This window comes from Lampris incognitus, chromosome 6, assembly GCF_029633865.1.
Source record: "Lampris incognitus isolate fLamInc1 chromosome 6, fLamInc1.hap2, whole genome shotgun sequence".
Taxonomy (NCBI): Eukaryota; Metazoa; Chordata; class Actinopteri; order Lampriformes; family Lampridae; genus Lampris; species Lampris incognitus.
The window spans coordinates 48861028-48883355 of record NC_079216.1 but is presented as its reverse complement, the minus strand read 5'-3'; the positions used below and the strand labels follow the sequence as shown (position 1 = coordinate 48883355).

The 22328-nt window shown below is 42.7% G+C and overlaps 1 protein-coding gene across 1 annotated transcript in view; it reads right to left on the bottom strand.

The window, feature by feature from the left end:
• The window catches only part of LOC130113851 (tetraspanin-18-like), a 45011-nt gene extending 28082 nt beyond the window's left edge, over nt 1-16929 (bottom strand). The window contains exon 1 of the mRNA XM_056281522.1: nt 16664-16929. The gene's annotated coding sequence lies outside the window, so the exon portion shown is untranslated. The remainder of the gene's footprint in view (nt 1-16663) is intronic.
• Nucleotides 16930-22328: the final 5399 nt, after the last annotated feature.

Here is a 22328-nt window from a genome sequence, read left to right as displayed (position 1 = left end):
AACAATGTGCTCTCTCTCCTGCTGGTCAGTCTCTGATGCCATGGGAGCCGACAGGGAAACCTGTGTGCCTAATGGACCTGTGCTGAGACTCACCCTGTGGGAGGGACTGTTACATTGCTGTTAGTCCACAAGATCTGCAGGGAATGGTGTAATTGTCATGGTGTGTGGGCTTCAGAGACATCGCAGAAGCCAGCCTTGTGGAAAAAAATGCCTGGACTGTTAAAAAGCATTTACCTTCATATGTGTATGTTATGTTAATAGAAACGCATACAACTATGTTGAGAAAGAGGTTGAGATTCACATTAGCCTAATTATGTCCACTGAATGTTTTTCACATTCATCTCAAAATGAAAAGGAACAAATATCTGCTTTCCTAAGCTGTGTTTATTATGCCCTGCTCACTCAATAATGGGAAACAGTTAGCCTAGATTCACAGAGACATGAAAGAAATATACAATAAATAACGACCCCATTTACTCAGACTGAATTTTGCAAAGCCTACCATTTAGTCCATGGGCCAGAGCCCAAAATTTCCTATTTCGGTACACTCAAGGTGGCAAAACTTACTTATAATTTTTGAAAGGATCCATGTCTGTAGATGATATTTTGGTATGATAACCATTCCTGAGTGGCAGCTGTATCACAGTTATCAGCTCATGAAGTTAACCACCCCCTAAAGTAAATTGCATTTTAGACGCTGGTGCATATCCTGGTTTAGCCTCATGGTCAGGACATTTTTCAATGTTCTATAATATTGTCTTTGGTATCATTTTAAAGGGGACCTTCTTAGCTTTCATTCAAGCCCTGTTGTGGATATTTCTCACAAATATAGAGGTCACTTGAGCTCTTCAACCCGTCAATAACACACATCTTTCTGCAATGTTCGCCGAAACTATATACTTTCTTTTAGCCCTGTGGCATCTAGGAATATCAGGGACACAAAACACAAAAACTGGAATACTCACAGGACTGTAAAGATTCAGGAGATGTATAATATACCCATACTATTTCATTGTGTGAGGTGATTGTGAGCCTTAAATTAGAAGGGCATTATTACTAAGAAACTAACTAGACCAAAGCCAGTTAGTCCATGGGTCAGACCAGATATCGATATCACCCAAGGTGACACAACTTCACTGGTGCCATTTTATTTGGTACACTAACAGAAGTAAAATAATACATGATAACCTTTCCAAATGAGCAGCTATTTCATTTTTCTTTCAGGAAACCTGTTTCTGTGCCTCTCACGATTGTGTATTTGCCCAGATTTTTACAAATATAGCATTTCAACACCCCTGGTACTGATTAGCCTAGCTTAAACTCTGGGACAGTTCTTAGTTGGCCAACAACCAAGGATAACCAGTACTGTGTACTTCCATTCATTGTGCTAAGCTAGGCTAACGTGAAGCCAGATAGCTTTCTACTAAACACATATAGAGGAAACTGGTATCTATCTTCTTGTCTCACTCTGGAGAAGATTGTAAGCTAATTTCCCATAATGTTAGCATGTTCTTTTAATGTATATGTTAATATGATTAGTTAAAGTGGCTACGAGGAACTTTCATCTTGTGTTGATTTTAGCGGCCTCATGTGGACAAAATACAGCTGTTGCATAGCAACTAGGTAATGTATCTATTTGTGGCTATGTAAGATAAATAATGGTAATATGACGCTGGTGAAGCAAAGTAAACTTTGTTTTAGTAGTGTTCATACACCTAAGTTACATGTATTTGTTTGTATGTGGCAGGTGAAAACTGACTGAATATGGCCACTGGTGAACAAGCAAGTTTTTACCCAATACCAAAGCGCCCACGGGTGGAGTGCATTATCCACTGTTCTGATGATACAGATAAGCTGGTTTCACTACAAAGTGTCGACTCATGGAGAACTCTGCTCAGGGCAGCTCAGATACGAGATCATGCACCAGTTTTGAAACTGGCAAAAGACATTCCCGAGGGACAGATTCCAGCAATCTACTACCACAGAAAGTGTCGCAGTATCTTCACTATGAAGCAAATTCTTGATGGCCTCCTTGCAAAAAAAAGTTGTGTCTCTGCTGAAGAGAAACAATCTAAGAGAGTAGCTCGACATGCTCCAAGTACATCTAGGACTTATGATGCAGAGTGCATATTTTGTCAGAAAAACAGCAAATATTCCAAGAGACAGAATACGAGAGAAGTACTGGTGCAGTGTCGAGAACTGCGAGCTGATGCAAAGATCAGGAGTGCAGCCACAAAGAAAAGGGACAGCAGAATCCTTGCCATTGTGAGTAGAGACCTTGTAGCAGCTGAAGGGCACTACCACAGGTCATGCTATAGACTTTACACCAAAGAAGAGGTTTCCAAAGGAGAGGTTGCCAGCAAAGAAGATGATGATGCTGCAGCCCAGTATGAAGCTGCTGTGAATAAGGCATACAATGGGCTGTTCCTCTTCATCAGGATGGAGCTTTTTGGCAATCCTCAAGTGATGACAATGACTGATCTCTCTTGTAGACTGGTAGCTTCAATGAACTCCCAAGGCATTGCCCAAGTCAAGGAATCAACCAAGAAGCACATAAGGCGAAACCTGGAGAGTGAGTTTGCTGGAGCCTTGCAGATATTCCCTGATGAGAAAGGAAAATTCCTCCTCTATCCCGATAACTTGTCCATGAGGGAACTTGCCAAAGAAAATCCGTCTCTCAAAAGGGAGCTGCAGACCCTGAAAAGTGTCAGTGCACAAGATGTTATAGCCAAAGCAGCCATCAAATTGAGAGCAGACATTAAAAGTCAAGATGTTCCTCAAACCTGGCCGCCTGAAGTCAAACCAGAAGCAGAATGTCCTACCATTCCAGAGTCGCTCATTATCTTCCTGTACTCTCTACTCACAGGCTCAAATGATCCTGATCATGCATCCCAGAGAGTGCAGTGCCTTCTGCAGTCATTTGGCCATGACATAGTATATGCAGTGACATGTGGAAATACCAAGCCTTCCAAGCACATTGTTCTGCCATTCAGTGTCAAATCGTTGACAGGAAATGTAGAGTTGATAAACATCCTCAACCGACTTGGTCACAGTGTGTCCTATTCACAGATGGAAGAGATCAACACTGCCCTGTGTCTCCAGAAACTCTCATCATCAGGGAGTGGCATTGCCCTTCCAGCTAACATCCATCCTGGCATATTCACAACTGTAGCCTGGGACAATATCGACCGTCTTGAAGAAACTGTCAGTGGTGAGGGAACATCTCACAGAGTCAATGGGATTGCTGTGCAAGCAAAGCCAGTCAACCCACTTCCTGTCCAACCCATGCCCACTATTCCCAAAACAAAGAAGAGAAGCATTGATGGACCCCCACCAATGTTACCAACTTACAATGCTGGACAACGGGTAGGGCCACCACAAAGCAAAAAGTCAGATGCCGATACTGCAGCCAATACTAAGCTTGCCAGAGAGAAAAACCTTCTTTGGGTCCTAGCACGCATGTCACAACAAGAAGAACAGTCAGTCAGCAGCTGGACAGGCTTCAACATCCTGACTCGAGGACGGTCATCCCCGACAATATAGGCTATCTGCCTACCATCAATGCTCCAGCGACACAAATGTCTACTGTCAACGAGGTGCTTAACCAGTCACTGAGCATCATGCAGTGCTTAGGCCTGAGGAAGATTGTCTGTGTCTTTGACCAAGCCCTGTATGCGAAGGCTGTCGAGATCACATGGAAACACCATGACAAGTTCCATGATATCATCGTTAGGCTTGGGGTATTCCACACCATCTGCACACTGCTGGCAATGATAGGAAAGCGTTTCCAAGATGCTGGACTCAAAGACCTCTGCACTGAGTCTGGCATGATTGCAGAAGGCTCAATTGCTGGTGTTATGGATGGCCGCAAGTACAACAGGGCAGTGCGACTACACAAGCTCCTGTATGAGGCTCTCATGCGACTGACCTTGAATGGTTTCCTGTCCTGGTTGGAAGAAACTCACAGGAATGACATGGTTCACCTGAATGAGACACTGAAGACCATTGACAGCCTTGGGAAAGAAGTCTCACAACATGCTTTGAAGGAGGTCCTCGAGAACAGCTCTTGTACACGCATCATGGATCTATTTGAAGTCTACTGTGAGTTCCTTAGAGGTGGAAACGGCAGCCTCTCGAACTTCTGGATGTCCTATTTGGACATGGTTGAAATCTTGTTGGGGCTCATCCAAGCATCCAGAGAGGGAGACTGGATGCTACACTTGGCTAGCATTCGAGCAATGATCCCATGGTGCTTTGCTTATGACAGGATGAATTATGCACGCTACCTCCCCTACTACTACGCCCAGATGTCTGAGCTGCCCATCACACACCCAGATGTGTACACAGAATTCATGGAAGGAGGCTTCTCAGTCCAACTGGGCTCCACCAATCCCTTTGGCCGAATCCCTGTTGACCAAGCTATAGAAGAAACGGTGAACAAAGACACCCAAACAGCTGGAGGGACAAAGGGATTCAGCTTGAAGCCAGGAGCTGTGACCAAATATTATCTCACAGCTGAGTATAGAAGCATGTACCTCAGACAGCTGAGAGACCTGACAGGTCAAGGCAGGTGCAAATGGTCTCATCCAGATCTACAGAGTCCAAGGATCAAGAGAGATGAAGCAGATGTCCAGTCTCTCATGGACCTTATGGAGAATAACTGGCTCAATCCTATGTCCCCTGATGAGATTGATTTGGTTAGCCTCTCCACTGGCAACATGGCTCCACCTGATGTGACCATAGATCTCTTGAGAGCTCTTGAGAAAGGAGAAGAGGCCTACCAAGCATTCCAGCAAACAAGGTTAGATGCAGACCCACCACCTGTGAAATTCCACAACAAGATGACCAAGCAAAGTCTGAAAACATTCTCCAATGTCAGCACAAAACAAGCTCATGGAAAGAAAGTACAGGATGTGGTTCTGAAGGCAGATAGAAACCTTTTCAGTCACATGATCCTGGTGGCTGAAAGCAGGAAGGTGAATCTGAAGGATGTCCTTGCCTACCCATTGGGCCCACTACCATGGGCACTGGCAAATGCTGATGGGTCCTTACGAAAAACAAACAAGGCTGCACTTGCCAGAGAGCTTGAAAAGAATGTATCTCCTGCAGAAGACATCCCAATCCCATCTACTTCCATCATTGATGGGATGAGCCTGGTCCAAAAAATGAATGGCAACAACAAAACCTTTGCACAGGTGGCAGAGTCAGCCTTGACCCAGGTCCTCCATGAGGGAGCACAGAGTGGGAGGATTGATGTTGTTTTTGATGTCTATCACCAGACTTCGATCAAAGATGCTGAACGACTGAACCGGGGTGGAGACATCACTCTCCAGTACAAGAATCTTGCAGGGGGACACCACATCCAGCAGTGGAGAAAATTTCTGTGCAGTTCCTCCAACAAGACCAGTCTCATCAAGTTTCTGGTGGAAGAGTGGAAACTCCCACGATACAGAGCTATGCTGCATGGCAAGGTGTTGTACATGACCTGTGAGGAAACCTGCTACAAGTTGACAGAAGATGGGTGTGAGGAAGCAGCAGAACTGCACTCCACACATGAAGAAGCTGACACCCGTCTGCTCCTGCATGCATTGCATGCAGCAAATGCGGGCTCAAAGTCAGTTATCATCACAGCTGAGGACACTGATGTCATGGTGCTTTGTCTTGGCTTCCAGAAGGACATCACCTGTCCCATCTACCAGAAGTGTGGGACTCAGAACCGCACACGGTTTGTCGACATCACCAAACTGGCAAGTTCACTTGGAGACAGCATCTGTGACAGCCTAATTGGCTTACATGCCTTCACATGTTGCGACACTGTCAGTGCATTCGCTGGTCGAGGGAAGCTGAATGCCCTGAAGATAGTGAGAAAGCACACTTCCTGCCAAGAGACTTTTAGTCAACTGGGACAGACATGGAATGTGAGTGATGAGCTGTTCCAGAAAATTGAGCAGTTCACCTGTCGGATGTATGTTGCTAATAGCAGCACTGCTGAGGTGAACAAACTGCGTTACCAGCTCTTCTGCACCAAAAGGGGAGGTTGAGTCCAGCCAGCTGCCACCATGTAGAGACTGTCTCTTTATGCATGTTCAACGAGCCAACTATCAGGCAGCAATATGGAAGTGCTGTCTGCAGGCTAACCCTGTGGTGCCAAGCCCTACTGAGTATGGATGGACAGACGATGAAGGCAAGCTGGCCATTTACTGGATGCGCTCCCCACCTGCACCAGATGTGGTCTTGGAAATGCTAACATGCAAGTGTGTGCATTCATGCAAAATGCCAAGCTGCATGTGCCTGTCAAATGGACTTCCATGCACAGACATGTGCAGGTTACAGACCTGCAGTAACCAAAAACAGCAGGATGGTCCAGAACTGGACTTTGAACTTGGGGAGTCAGATGATGAGAGAAACGAGCAGTTTGATGAATGACAGTGTGATGATTCTGATGGTATTACTGTGGTAGTAGTCTATTGATGCATAGGATGTTGATTCTGGACTTGGTTACCCAGAGCTTGATAACAATAATGTAACCATATTCACATATACCCATTACCCTACCCATTACCATTACATATACCCACTAATGATATGGGATTACATGTATCATTGACTAAGTATATGTAAATGTCAATGTTGTTTAAAATATTAAAATAGTTCATTACCTCACTATGGTATTCCTTTTTATCATGTAATTTGATTGTGTATTTAAACAAATGTATAGAGACCAGTTTGTGACCTAACTGGCTTTGGTCTAGTTCTCATTTAAGGCTCACAATCACCTCACACAATGAAATAGTATGGGTATATTATACATTTCCTGAATCTTTACAGTCCTGTGAGTATTCCAGTTTTTGTGTTTTGTGTCCCTGATATTCCTAGATGCCACAGGGCTAAAAGAAAGTATATAGTTTAGGCGAACATTGCAGAAAGATGTGTGTTATTGACGGGTTGAAGAGCTCAAGTGACCTCTATATTTGTGAGAAATATCCACAACAGGGCTTGAATGAAAGCTAAGAAGGTCCCCTTTAAAATGATACCAAAGACAATATTATAGAACATTGAAAAATGTCCTGACCATGAGGCTAAACCAGGATATGCACCAGCGTCTAAAATGCAATTTAGTTTAGCGGGTGGTTAACTTCATGAGCTGATAACTGTGATACAGCTGCCACTCAGGAATGGTTATCATACCAAAATATCATCTACAGACATGGATCCTTTCAAAAATTATAAGTAAATTTTGCCACCTTGAGTGTACCGAAATATCGTCTGGCCCATGGACTAATTGAAGAAGGTATCCAGAGTGCAGCGGCTGTGTGTGTTTGTGTGTGTGTGTGTGTGTGTGTGTGTGTGTGTGTGTGTGTGTGTGTGTGTGTGTGTGTGTGTGTGTGTGTGTGTGTGTGAGAGAGGGAGAGAGTGTGTATTAAAGAGAACACTAATGTACACTGTTTGTATATTTTTGGGTTTTGTGGTTATTGACTGGAGAGGAAAAGTGTTTTTAGGATATTTGGAGGCAGAACCATATAATGCTCAAAATAAATCTTTTACAGGCCCTCTATAATCAAGCCAGGGGTGGAAAGGTTTAGGAAAACCAGCAAACTAAAAACAAACAAGCCTATGTCATATACAGCCACTTGCAGTCCTCTGTATGCCCATAAATATGATTTAGCCCAACTGTTTCCTCGAATCTAAATACCAGATAAATGCCTTGACTTCTTTTCATATTGCCCCATTTAAGAGCTCCTTTTCATAATGAGTTAACTGTCTGCTCAAGCATCACACATATATTCATTATTCATTAATTATTATTCATTATACCCATCAGACGGATAGCCTGGAATGTGTGTATCTGTCTGCGGCTAATCTTGCACACTACTGGACCTATCAGCCTAAAATTTTTTGTTCAGTTATGGCTGTATGATGAAGAACCTCTTGTGGTTGTGGTGATTCAAACCTGTTATATACCGCAATTGAGTGCTAAGTCCTCAGCTGGTTTTTTACTTAACTCCGAGCACCAGAGAAGGGAAAATACGCAGGCAGTGCCTCCGTATTTTCCCTTCTCCCGGTAGGCGAAAAAACGGTGGTTTGTTGGCAAGTCTGAGCACAGGAGAAGGGGAGCTACGCCTGGTGGAGATCTGCATACTACTGAGTGCAGTCTTCTAATTTTGTTTAGAATGATACAAGGATAACTAATGGGTCAATCAACTTGTGTATTCATAACTACCATATCGCTATGGTATGAGAATATATGCTTTTATTATCAAATAACATCCCCTTTTTATACTGTTATGCTGCCCTCGTTATCAGTTAAACATAAATAAGTTATTTGCAGAGGCTATAGAATCCCCTTTAGAAGAGAAAAAAAAAAATATCCAAGGTCGGCGAGGTAATTACAAATAGGAATATGTACTCATTTATTTATTTATTTTTGAAAATGTCCCTCCTTTTTCTTCCCAGTTGTACCTGTCCAATTACCCCACTCTTCTGAGCCATCCCAGTCGCCCCCCCCCAACCAATCAGGGGAGGGCTGCAGACTACCACATGCCTCCTCCGATACATATGGAGTCGCCAGCCACTTTTCACCTGACAGTGAGGAGTTTCGCCACGGGAACATAGCACGTGGGAGGATCACACTATTCCCTCCACTTTCCCCTCCCCCCTGAACAGGCGCCCTGACCAATCAGAGGAGGCGCTAGTGCAGCGACCAGGACACATGCCCACATCCGGCTTCCCACCCGCAGACATGGTCAATTGTGTCTGCAGGAACGCCCGAGCAAGCCGGAGGTAACATGGGGATTTGAGCCGACGAGCCCCGTGTTGGTAGGCAACAGAATAGACCGCCACAAATAGGAATATGCATTAAAATATCAACTATGGAGGGTAATCTTGCAAGGTTATATTCTCTTGCTCTAAAAATGAGGTTGAAACTATCAAGAAAAATCAAGAAGCAGAAACCCTAGAAGATAGACAGAGAAATCAGAGGTGGAGCAGAAGAGGGTGAGACCCAGCTGCATCTGGGACAATAGAAAAATGGGTAGACCAGAAGCTGGAGGAGAGTCCCATTTCATCAGAAAAATGCCTGAGTCAGGAGACGGGAGAACCATTAGGCCCAGTGAGTCACAGGGAGAGGCTGTAAAAACAGATTTAAGCCGAGCTCAGCTCATGCATTGTCCCTGAAAAGAGTAGGGGCACAGCAGAGCAGTGCACTGGGTGGCCCAATGTGGGCCCTAGAGCTTACACCTTGTACTATTTTCCCTTATCACATAAGACCACGACAGGAGAACTCCCTCTTTATCAACAGTTATTTTCCAAATGGTTTCCTAAAAAGAATAAGGAATACTGCACCTCAACTTCTTCAGGTGTCCTACTCCAATCAGGTTTTCCTCTCATAGAACAAAATCAGCGATACACAATCCCCTTATAATGCTGATAAATGTAGTCTTTGTAGACAGTCTTTCAAAAGTTCCACAACAAGAATCAAATCATTTGAGCAAGAGGTAATGCAAACAAGAAAGTAGAGTAAAGCTGCTTATCTTGAACATTTTAAGATGGGTGCAAAAGATTGTCTAGAGAAAGCCTCCAGTGTTAAGTGGAGCATGTAGAATACAAACCGATATCGCACTCCATAAAATGAGCCCTTCCTTCCTGATGATGCTTGATTAGCAGTCAGCTTCATCTTGCCAAGTGAGCCAACACAACATCCAATGAGTCAACCGAGTGCCAGTATGTGAAGCTGACAACAAAAGGATTGTATCCCATAAAAATGCCTCCAAATAAAGAATTATGTTGTGTGGCACTGAGCCGTCTCTTTTGCCACCTTTAACCAGGCACCAATTGTCATCCTGCAACCATTCAGGTAATCTCACCACACCTAAGCCCTTTTGTCAGAGCTCATGAACCATGTCTCCCTGGCCAGCATAAACCCCAGTGAGTTTTAACTGAGTCCATGGAGATGAATAGACTGCAAGACAATGAACCCTCGTTCCGACAGCAGAGGAATTTACGGAGTACGCTTATTCTCTGCAACAACCAGTGGTTCCTCATCAGCAGTATGATCACCAGCGTGACACGGCTTATTAGTTCTGCAAAATTTGTGCAAGGGAAAAGGTGTGTGAAGGGATTTTAAGTTGTTTTTTTTTCTTTAAATATCCCAAAGCAGAGCTGAATGTCTCCTCTTCTAAGTACCTGCCAGCTCCGAGCCTGTCAGAGAGTCTGCTATCTGGCAGGCCCAGCTTGTCAAATACATACCTTTTATTTCATTACCTGCTCAGCATGGCCATTATTGAAGGAAATATGGTGGATGCAAGATAAGCAAAAAAAACCTTGGGCTAAACAAAAACAACAGGCCTGCTTCCTCCTGATAAAAAAGGAAGTATTAGCAATGAGGCCCCTGGACTTCCCGTTCTCAATGAACTATGCGGCCGGCAGCTGTGCTCACTCTTAGGGTCACTCCCTACTTCCTCGCCTGGATGCAGAAATGCAAGGGCTAAAGAAATGTATGAATATTGTTATGCAGCAGTCAGTCTGACTTCATCAGGCTCCATCTTGAAGTAGCATCAAAAAGCAGATAAATACTTTTAAAGCAGCAAAGAAAAACAAGGCCATATTGCTGAGCAGCAAGGCAACCAGTTTAGATATGACATATGTGAGGAAAATATGAACATATGTATCATCTTTTACTTAAATTTAGTAATCTTAATTTGTATTATTACTTTCTCTTACTATCTACTAGCATGAGGAATGGTGGGCCCTGCCAAGGAGAGAGAATAAATTCTGAATTTCAGTCTGAGACACAGAAGACCTTGAATGAAATCAGATATGACATCGAGCCACCCTGAGCAGCCTTGTCTGTTGTACCAAATTATGTTTGCTAACATGTAGAGACTACAACCAAAGGTCTTATGAAGAGTGCATAAAACCCTACACAGATGATGTCTTCAGAACAAGGCTGTAAACTTATGGAAGCTTCCAATAAACAGTGTATCATCATATCTACTAAACCCTGAAGTAAGTAGTTGTTCCTTTGGGTTTAGCAAACCTTTAGAATAGATTAAAAAGGGATTTTCTACGACATGTAACAGCTAAGAAATAACCTTCAGAAAACTATGTCAGGCCAACATGTCTCTGAAATTCAGCTTTAAAAATATTTCATAAATATGCAGGGCATTATATCTGTATGGTCTTTAGCAGGTTGAGAAAAGTCTACTAGCTAGGAAGCAAATTTCATTTTCTCATGTCAACAAAAATAGAGCCCATTACTGGCTGAGGCCCCCACATTACACACTTTAAATGAGAGTTCCTCTAGCAATTGAGAAAAGCAATTTTCTTATTGAACCAATAGATACTTCATTTAGTTCCAGGCTCTTGATGGGCAGCTGGTCCCAGAGTGGAGCTGATACTGGGGAAAGTGAGTATGAGAGCGATGACCACGGCATGTTTTCCCCCGCTCTGCCTCTCTGAACCATCGATAAGAATACAGACATGGCCCTCAAGCATGGGGTGAGTAGATATAGGAGAGACAAAAAACGAATCAGAAAGAGGAGAAGAAGGAATAACAAATGAAAGGGGCAGGGAAGGTAGAGGGAGGTTGTATGAGACCAGCTTTATTTTCAAGCACATCAGCAGATATGAAGGAGAGAGAAAGAAAGGGGGTGCTTTGAGGCTCCTCACACTGTGGAACCACAGATTCATTAATCTCAGCCCTGAAATGAGTGGTATTCTTCCAGGCCTGGCGGCATCCAATCAGTCTGCCCCGCACTGATCACCAATGAATCTCACACCAGGTGTTGCATGTCGGAGGGTGGAATAGATTCCAGCTTGCTGGGTTGAACACTTTAACCAACTTAAATAAGCTCTCTCCTAATTGTTATCGTTCCAAGGTCCACCAGGAAAACCATGTGTATTGTCCCTGCTAACTCAATCCACTATTCAATTACACTGTTAGCTCACAAGCCCCGTTGTTTGCATTTTGACTCATCCTGCGGAAACAACTTCTATCTGAGCGACGAAACTATGCTCCAACATTCATGTGAGCCAATTTAAGGAAAAAGAGGCTTTGAGGCAGAATTTAGTCATCCAAAATTGGCTGCTGCTCAAAAAGGTTGTAACACTTTATTCTGTTGTTGTTTTTGTTGCTGTTGTTGTTTGGGTTATTGACAAGGGAAATATTCACCCACTGCTCAGTGAACAAACACTCCCCTGTTTCCAGTTCATCTATCTCCCTCCCTGCAAATTGCCAACTTCTAATTTGGTTTAGGCAATTTGGAGACAGAACGACACCACGTTTATATGAAGCTGGTGTGATATACCAATTTCAGGGTTGTAAAACTGAATGACTGTTTGTTACTTTAAATAGAGGCAATGCAAACCAGCACAGCATACCCACCTGGTGTACTGTGTTAGTGGATCCTTTGGAAACAATATCCGCGGGCTTGAGAGCTAGCCAGATTGTAACCTGATTATAATTTGCAATGATATCTATACCCCAAAGATCAAGTCTACCATAGCTATCCAAATTGATTTGAGACTCGCAACCTACATTATCATGCTTTCGTTGTTGCTCATTTTAATGGTTTCTATCATGTCAGACATTCCCAGGGAAAATGACTCTGCGTATAGCATTCTACATCCTCAAATAGCAGCCAAATACAGCAGGCCATTTTATCATTTATTTGTTTTAAGGCACTAGTCACTAAAAATTAGACACTAGACCAGGGGTGGGCAATCTCACCCAGAAAGGCCAGTGTGGGTGAAGTCCAAAGGAATTGAATTGAGTGCAACTGGACTTGGTATATATCCGTGAAGACGTTTCACCTCTCATCCAAGAGGCTTCATCAGTTCGTGCCTTTCTGACTAGACCAAGATAGTCTGGTCTAGGACCAGAGAGTCTGGTCTAGTCAGAAAGGCACGAACTGATGAAGCCTCTTGGATGAGAGGCGAAACGTCTTCACGGATATATACCAAGTCCAGTTGCACTCGATTCAATTCCTTTGGATAACCATGAACTGGATGAATGAGAACATTCACAGACAGTGTGTGTGAAGGTTTTTGTTCCAACCAGACAGTTACACACCTGATCCCACTAATCAACCATAGAGTCTTTGCTGAGGAACTTGATTAGGAGACACAGGTGTGTAATTGCTTGGTTGGAACAAAAACCTTCACCAAAACTGGCCCTTTCTGGATAGGATTGCCCACCCCTGCATTAGACCTTATTTTTGTAACACTAGGTTATAATTTTTAGTGACTAGTGCCTTAAAATGAATGAATGAATGATAAAATGCCTGCCATAGCTAAATATAGAAGTATAAGGCAGACAGTAGTGAGTTTGAAAATAAGCTGTTGTGGCTAACATGCAGTTATCTCAGATCAAGCTCATTGACCTTTACCTACATATACTATAACTTCACTTCAATACCTAAAACACAGGTTCAACTATGTTTTGTTATTTGGCGGTGGGGAGGGTGCTCACACAACAGTAGTTTCACTTTGAAAGGATCACTCTGTGTGTTTACATGCAAGTTAAAAATCTGATTTCAATCAGATTAAGGCAATCATTTATCCATTGCAACTGCCATGTAAACACCTTAATCAAACTAACTTCAATCAAATTAAGGTGGAAATCAATGCAAGCATGATGCAATTAACCGGGCTAGAGTTTCCGTTGGTCAATTGATTTACTGTGCTTTGCATAGGCAACACTTCAATCCCGGTTCACTCAAAAGTTATACTGGAACAGCATCATTTACCCTAAAGTGTTTGCCTGGGCGAAAAAACAGAAACAGATATTTTTCAAAAAGTCTTGGGGTACATCTGAATTCTCTTAAAAATGCAGCCATTTTTGCAGCAGACAAATGACGAGGGTTACGACATCATTTGTCCGCTGTTTATAACGCCATGCCAGCCCTCGGCCCAGCCCTGGGTAAGTGGGATGGGAGGGGAGAAGGAGCGGTCACAACCCGGGTCACCTCAGTTTAGAGTAAGGCTAGGTGGCCCGGGGGAGTGATGTCACAATAACGTGTGCTCTGAACAGCTGTCCTCACTCAGGTCCTCTTTCAAAAAAGAGGCGTGGCACCATCACAGGGATAAATGGTAGGGCTCATCCACCCAGTGTCAGAACTGAGGAAGCTATCCAGATGAATGTCAAAGCATCTTCAAACTGAAAGCTAATGTCCACTGAGTAGATTTAAATCTGTCCTGGATACTGTCATACAGTTTGCTTGCTGCTTGACTCAGTAGATTTATAGGGTTTTGTTTGTCACTGTTAACATTACTTATCCAGGGCTGCCCTTTCTACAAGTCTAATGGTATTGTTGGTAAAATTTAGACATACAAAGTATTAGTTGCTATTTGAAATAGAACAGTGTTTCTTTCATGGTAAAGTTTTCAACATGAAAACCAAAATATGCAGTGAACGTTAGAGAGTGTTTCGACTGTTATTTACACTTGTTTATACTTATTGCTATCATTTTCATTCACACTTCAACACACTTATTACCTATGAATAGGCCCCTGATATAGTATACCAGCGCTCCAACACATAGTCATCCCATGGCGTCCTTTATCAATGCTTTTGCCAAACTGCTGGTAGTTTAGCAATAGGGTTAACAAGATGAGGCTTTGTCAAGCAGCCTTTTATTATGCTTTTCCCTTCTTTCATTTTAGTAACCTCAATTCTTCAGGCGCTTGGGGGAAAAGTGAACACACACATTCTACAAACACAAACCTAGCTAACAGTAAGATAAAGTAAAAAAAGAATTTGTTAGCCACTACCATGTTTCCTACTTTTTGCTTGATATGCTAACTTAAAGACATCAGACACCATGCACTCAATATGTGTAAAAGCCATTCAGGAATGTTGCTGCAAACATTTGGCATAAACCACTTTTTTTTTAATCATCGTATCTGAGTTTGTTCTTATTTCATGTTTCACTGTTTACAGCTGCATGTACCTCACAAGGTAGGCTAGCCTCGGCAAGAAAAACAACGAGGAAGAAGGGAAACATTAGAGGTTTTTAGGCTAATGGACCACTTAAGGATGAACAGGGTGAGCCATCAGAGGCGGAAACTCAAATCTGACCAAGAAGAGTCACGAGTCAAATCTTGAGGGAAAAAAGCAAAGATGAACCAAAAACTCAACACCAAACAGAGCAAGTTTGAAGATGTGGACATAAATACATGAGAGAGGAAAGGACAACTGAAGAAGCGAGCATAGACAGAGTCAAGAGATGGAGCAGGAGGAGTGTAAATATCAGGTTTGATTCTGATGAGGATTATAAGGGAATAATCAGATCAGCACTGCATGAATGTTGCCTCTTCACTTTTTATCTTTTTTCTCCTTTCCCAGATATATCAAGATCAGAAGACACACACACACACACACACAGAGCAAATCGTGAGCATTAGAAAATTAAAATTGTAAAATGCAAAGGCCAACCATGATCCAGTAACAACTGTTGAAATGTACAACAGGATCTGTTGCCTGGGGCTTGTATCACTGTCAATCTGTGCATTACACTCAACAATAAAACTATATTTGTCATTTTTGACTTGGCACTCAATAAAACTGTGTAGATTCATTTAATGAGTCATAGTCAGGGGTGTTTGGCAAATGCACCATTAAGAAGTTTGATACACTTTTTTTAGGTATTCACATTAAAACGGCAGTCAGCAGTCCAGCAGTCAATGGGCGGAAGGCGGGGAAACACCCTGGACAGGTCGCCAGTCCATCACAGGGCCCAATGACTGCTGTGATAGGATCCAGCACCCCACGACCCTGATTGGGAAAAGCGGCTTGGAAAATGGATGGATGGACATTAAAACGCAAAACTTTGCATTCAAATATTCATCAGATCACAATGAGCAACTAGCCTGATACATGACAAAATAAATCATACGTCAACGACCATCCTTAAATGTCTCTTAGTCAAGTCTGTGACATCCCATAATAATTTTTGGGATTATTCCGTAATCATGATTGGAGGTGAGCACCTGCCCTGTAGCGAAGGTGCCATCAACAGAGAAGTCCATTTGGTGACCTCATCCCCTCAGGCGCTGCGCCTTCTTCCACGCCATCATGTTCCGTGGGAAGGACGCCAGGTTTTACAGATTGACACACATATAGCTATGCATAACCCCCTTGTGTCGTTTCCCATTACTTACTCCCACATAACGTAGTACGCTATATGTACATCAGATATTACAATTAAGTTTTGGATCCGTCAGCATTTGGTTTTGGATTGACTACAAACATGCCAACCAGACGTGACAGTTTACATGTCGGTGATAGTTTGTAGCAGCAAATAAAAGAAGAAAAAACAACTACTGAATTAGTAAGCGTGTTAGACGTTTTTTTTAAACATTATAGTCTTTTTTTCTCAAAATTGTTATTTAAACGAAAATAATACGACTCTATAGCCTCGCTGAGAAAGAGGCATCCAAGTTAGCGTAAGATGAATAAGTAGAGAAGTCAACGCTACAACGCAGCCAACCGGCTATCAGACTGGTGCTGTAAAAACACGAGTCTCTTCCCAGGGGAATCCCGTAAAGTGGTGAAAGACGGACAGAAAGACGGACGACATGAAAGCGGGTTGTTTTTGTTGTTGCTGTGTAACCATTTCAACAAGCGGAAAATGTAAAACGCAGACACGGAGCGATGTATTCTTACCTCCAAAGTGCAGCTAGGCGCTAACTACCCCGTCTCTCCGTTTTGTTTCCCCCAACCGAAGATGTCAGTTGATATTTGCGATAATGGAATAAGTACAGAATCGCAAAAGAAATGCCGATAGGGGGGATGGACTCCGAGCAACACTAAGCCCAGCAGAGTCCAACTAATAATAAATCCCACGATTGCTGTGAAACTATTTAGGCCAGTTTTGTTGTGACTGCGGTGTCGGCAGCAGAGACTCGGTGCGCTAACTGTTTCTAACGGCACGCTGGAGCCAGCCTGCCCAGCTGCCGGGGGGAGGGGGGCGGGCACTCGGCCGACGACCACGCCCCCTCCCCTTTCCCTTTTCTCTACGTTAACTATAGAGCAGTAAACTTAACATAGTTAAGTTAAATCAAGTTAACTATTTACTGTTTGATCTGTTAGTTCCTTGTTTATGGTGTACGCGAACACCCCCCCACACACCCCCCCACACCACCACCAACGCCCCCACCCCGACCCCCGTGGCCGATAAGCAACGAGAGCGCTGTTTGTACGTGTGCGCGTGTGCGCGTGCGTGTGCGTATGTGTGTGGAGGAGGGGTCAAAGGGAGATTGACATGTTTTCTTTCCCCCTTGGTCCTCCCGGTGTCACAGAATCCACTGCAGATGGAGACCGAGATAAGTGGTGCTGTGTCTGATCTCTCTGCCTCCTCCACGAAGGTCGTGACACTGACATTCCCAATTGCATACGTGATATAACCCCCCCCCCCAGGTTGTGTGTTTTCTCTTGATCCCTTTCTTATTGGTGCATTCATGAAAAACCAGAATGACTGAGAATGAAGCGGTTTAAAGTGCAGCTTGGAAATAAGGTGCATAGGCAGCCAAAGGCCGGGGCAAAAGTTGGATTCCAGGATTTAGGGGAGCACACTGGCATGGAGGACGTACGCCTGTACAAAAGAAGTATCACATGAATCCCTGAGTGTTTCAGGAAAACAGCTGTGGGGTATTTCATTTCAGACTCCATGGGTTATTAAGAGGTTCAGAGGACAGAGGGAGGCTGAGGTGGAACCACCGATTTAAGCGCCTCTGCGTTAAATATTTGTAGGCTATTAGAAATCCCTTTCCGCCACCGGCCATGGGGTCCCATGCAAGTGTCATGGTTCTTTAATAGGAACACATTTCTAGTACCACCTCAGTGTGTGCTACCAAATACAAGTTCCTGTTGTCATGAGATGGTAAATATTGGCAATTGGTTGAACACAACACACGGGAGAAGCATCACAGATCATCCGTCATCTTTAATCAACTCAAGGAAACTGACAACAAACTTTTCAGTTGACTTCTGAACAAGTTATGAAAGTAGCACCCATATCCTGGACAACTGATGGTATCCAAGCACTCATCAGTATTTGGTCAGAGGGGGAAACTCAGCGTGAGCTTCACTTGTGTAATGTGCACTTCAATATGTATAATGTTGAGGGAGTGGAGTGTGCAGTGACAAATTAAACCCATCCATCCATCCATCCATCCATTATCTATAGCCGATTAATCCAATTCAGGGTTGTGGGGGGCTGGAGCTTATCCCAGCAGGCATTGGCTGAAGGCAGGAAAACACCCTGGACAGGTCACCAGTCCATCACAGGACCCACTGAAATGATATTGCCCTAAAAAAAATGTAAAAAAAATGCAGGACTACAAGAAAGTTAAATACCACAATAATCTTAGTGGTATTAATAAAAAACAAGCAAGCAGTACAACTCGTTGGACGCTGTTCTTGACAACTAGTCAGCACCCTGCAGCAGAGCTGTCTTGATCCAGCCACAGCACTGTAGCAGGCCATGGAACAAACATACCCCTCCTTCTCCAGGAGGTACATGGATAAATTGTTGGATGTAAGTTTACATTGAGGTTTGTGGTAAATCTGATATCATGCAATCAGATCAATATCAGTTGGATAGTCACTTCAGCAAAATAGGGCATACTACACATAACTGAAGCCTCCATTTCAGATGTTGATTTAACTTACCTAATTTTTTTTCATGTAGTTGTTTATCTAATTATCTAAATGGTGACTTGTGTTGGCCTTTGTAGATATTTTGAAGTTGTACATTCTTTCAGCTATCTTTTGTCATTATTGGAGAATTCGCCATATTTTAATGTGTTCATTTGAAGAACTACAGAACTACAAATATCATTTGTTATTCTTAAAGAGGTTGTAAACGTTTACGCACATTTTTTGATCTTAAAAATGCTTGTATTTGCCCTGGTAATAGATAGATGGATAGATAGATAGATAGATAGATAGATAGATAGATAGCTAGATAGCTAGATAGCTAGCTATACAAGGAAATTTATTTTGAGCAAGTGCGGAGTGATTAAACTTGAATTTATGCAAGTTAGGATCCTCTGTCAGCAAATTGTTCCACTTCATTTACATTTCCTGTTGGTTTGCCTACTCTGCCAGCACTTTTGCTCATTGTTTTGGCAAAGTTCTGCTAGCATCACAAAGCAGACCAATCTCAGTTTGATCACATCTCGTGAGAGCGGGTCTTGGCTGTCTTTCAACGATGATATATTCAAATCACAGCTTTAAGACAGATCTAAGCGGGCGTCATTGTTGCGATTCGCTGTAGCACAGAGGTAAACAACAATGGCAGTAGAAACTAAGTTATAAACATCATGATGCAAACTCAGTTCTATGATGACAGTTGATGCCCACTCACTCACATGTTAAACATTCGTCGGGCTCCTAGACATAATTACCTCTTCCATTTACCACAGCTGCCAGATGTGGCTTCCACTTCCTTTTTGCACATCAAGTAAGACATCCTCTTGGCTCAATCTACACAGCTGTGATTGGACTGTTTGCTTTTTAGTTGGGCCTGTCCTTTTCAAATTATTCTCCCTGGTTATGTTTACATGCAGACTATAGCAGTGGAGGCAAATAAATTTGCTTGCAAATATTTTTTCATGCTCTTGAAAATATCTTATCTCTTCGCGATGAAACTTTTAAATGATGAAATTTTTTTCCACCAAAACTGAAGTTTTTTGGTTTTGATTATCTTTTCATTTGTTTGATACTTATGGGGCAAATCAGATTCCTTAAGGAGATTTCGGACACTCAAACAGAGATGTGCTCTTATGGTCAGTGAGGGTGCTCACCAGTTTACAGATTGAGATAGATGAAAACATGAGGCGCCATTCACTCTCCAAGAGATGGGCTAATGGTTTACTTGAGGTGATCCTAATTAAGTGATAATCATGTTTTGATGCCAAAGGCCTGAGGAGACAGAGGACCTGTCACTTCAGGAAACCCTCCCAATCAGGACAGCGACGTGCGTAGAGTTGTTAGAAACTGATCACATCAATGGCCCGATTTTGTATACAGTCAGCTTATTCCTCCACCATCCAACCTAATGGTGATGAAAATTATTCAGGTGTCCATTCTAATCACTCAGTGGTCACATGTTGACAGGAAGGCCTCTCCAACTTTGGACAATTTCCCACATTAACATTCTTGTCACATACAGGCCGATTTAATTTAGTTAACACTGTCCAAAATTCATTTTCACACATGTGGCTTTGTACCACAAAAGCTAGCATATTAAATACACCATGGTCATGCACCACAAATACACATACACACAGACACACTACAATACACTTTTCCTAAATGCAGCAAATAATTATTGCAGTATTTTATTTTTTGGCATTGTTTCCCAGATGCTCTATGATTGACAACAATTAGCAATAGGCTTAATAAACTGTTGTCTCCCTCCTGGAAAAGATCTCCAGTAGGCCATTGCTCACACAAAGGAAAAAGATGAAAGAAAATCACTAATCATGGTTCATTTTATTGCACACTATAAGAACCTGTTTACACAAAAACAAGCAAACTGATGAATAGTAAATGGACAAACAAACCAGGTGAAAACAAAGCAAATGAAAGAAAGCAAGAAAAAAGACATCCATCTTGGTATTGTGCGCCACATGTGCCTCTCATTGCTGCTATATTATATGAAACTGATTCCAACCTAAATCGCATTAGTCCTCATATATGCACACACACAAAAAAAACAAAGCAAAAAACTCACAGATGCACATGCAGACACAGACGTGTTCATAGTCACCAATCGTCCCCTTGCAGCCTCATTGTGTCAAGGGGCATCAGCCAATTCTCGGGGGAAAATGAGTCACATCTTCCTGCCTGCTCCATGCCTTCAGGGTCAGAGGCAAATACTGGGACTGGGAGCATTCTGGTTGCATTGAAGTGACTCTGAATGGGCCAGCTGGGTAAAACCCTGTCCAAGAAACCTCATAGACATTCTGAAACCAAATAACCCTACTGTATTGTCTGACTCATAATTTAATTTTCCAGGGTTTCACTTTAACATATGCTAAAATGGGTCACTGGCTATGTAATTTCCTTTATCCTTAACCCTCCTTATGTGGTACGCTGTTCTGCGACAAATTATACTAAAAAAAACGGTCTGAATTCAGTTTTCAATTTGAAATAATTTGAAGTCATCACTGAATGTATACATCTCTGTCTGGCTTCGTGAACCTACCTCTTGAATCATCACCAAGAATACTCTTCGTCTGAAAATACCCACATCCATAACAGCTTTAGGGGTGTGCCGTGTGTTACCTGGCTAGCCTAGCAACCAACGCTAATGCTGTTTTCAAGAGTAATTGGGCATGTCCATTTGAACAGACATGAATAGAGGAAGCTGAGCTTTAGCGCAATAAATCTGTATCTGTAGAGTCATTAGAGGAGACACCAACGTAGGAGATAGTATTTTGAGTGTGCTATTTTACCATTTCTCTGTGTGTACCTCTATTTCGAATGACCTGTAGCCCATGTAGTACCAGTACTCTTACGCTCCACTCCCATAATAACTGCAGTCTACCTGCAGTAGCTCACTCAGTGATAGAAGCTTGAGTGAGTGTGTGTGTGTTGTGTGTACATGCCTGTGTGTGTGTGTGTGGGAAAGAGAGAGTGAAAGAGAGAGAGAGAGAGAGAGAGAGAGAGAGAGAGAGAGAGAGAGAGTGAGAGTGAGAGTGAGAGTGAGAGTGAGAGTGCAAAACACATAGGAAACAGGAGGGGTGGTTGGGGTGCATATCATTCTGCTCAGCTATTTTATGCACTACCCACAAACCTCGTTCTGGGAGCAATCTCACCACAGAAACATCTGCTGTAGGTTTAGGCTTTAAGGATAACTTCTGTGCTTTTTACAACCTGGGTCTTGTTTTCATAGTTTTTGCCACCGTGCATATCGCTGAAGATATCATTATATTCACCGGATTAATTGTCAGGATTCTGGACACAGGGCCAACGCTTTACCATGCTGTCTTACGGGGGCATCGTGACATTTTTCAACAAATCCAATTCAACCCACTTATCTTAATCACATATTTGGAGGTGGGAACGAAAGTGCAAGTTAAAAGATATTACCCTAAATGTCAGATATTATCAACAATGGCTATCATATTGCTAAACTTGTTTGTGGTACAACTTGCAGGAAGGACTAGCCTATAATTCCTGTGGGTAGTAGTAGTAACCAACAGTTAAGTACCCAGCCAACACAAATGAGAAGTCATGCATAATGAGAAATTATATACACACTGAGGCACTGCAGGATTTTTTTTTCCTTGTTCATTGTTGTTTTGGAAAGGACAGATTT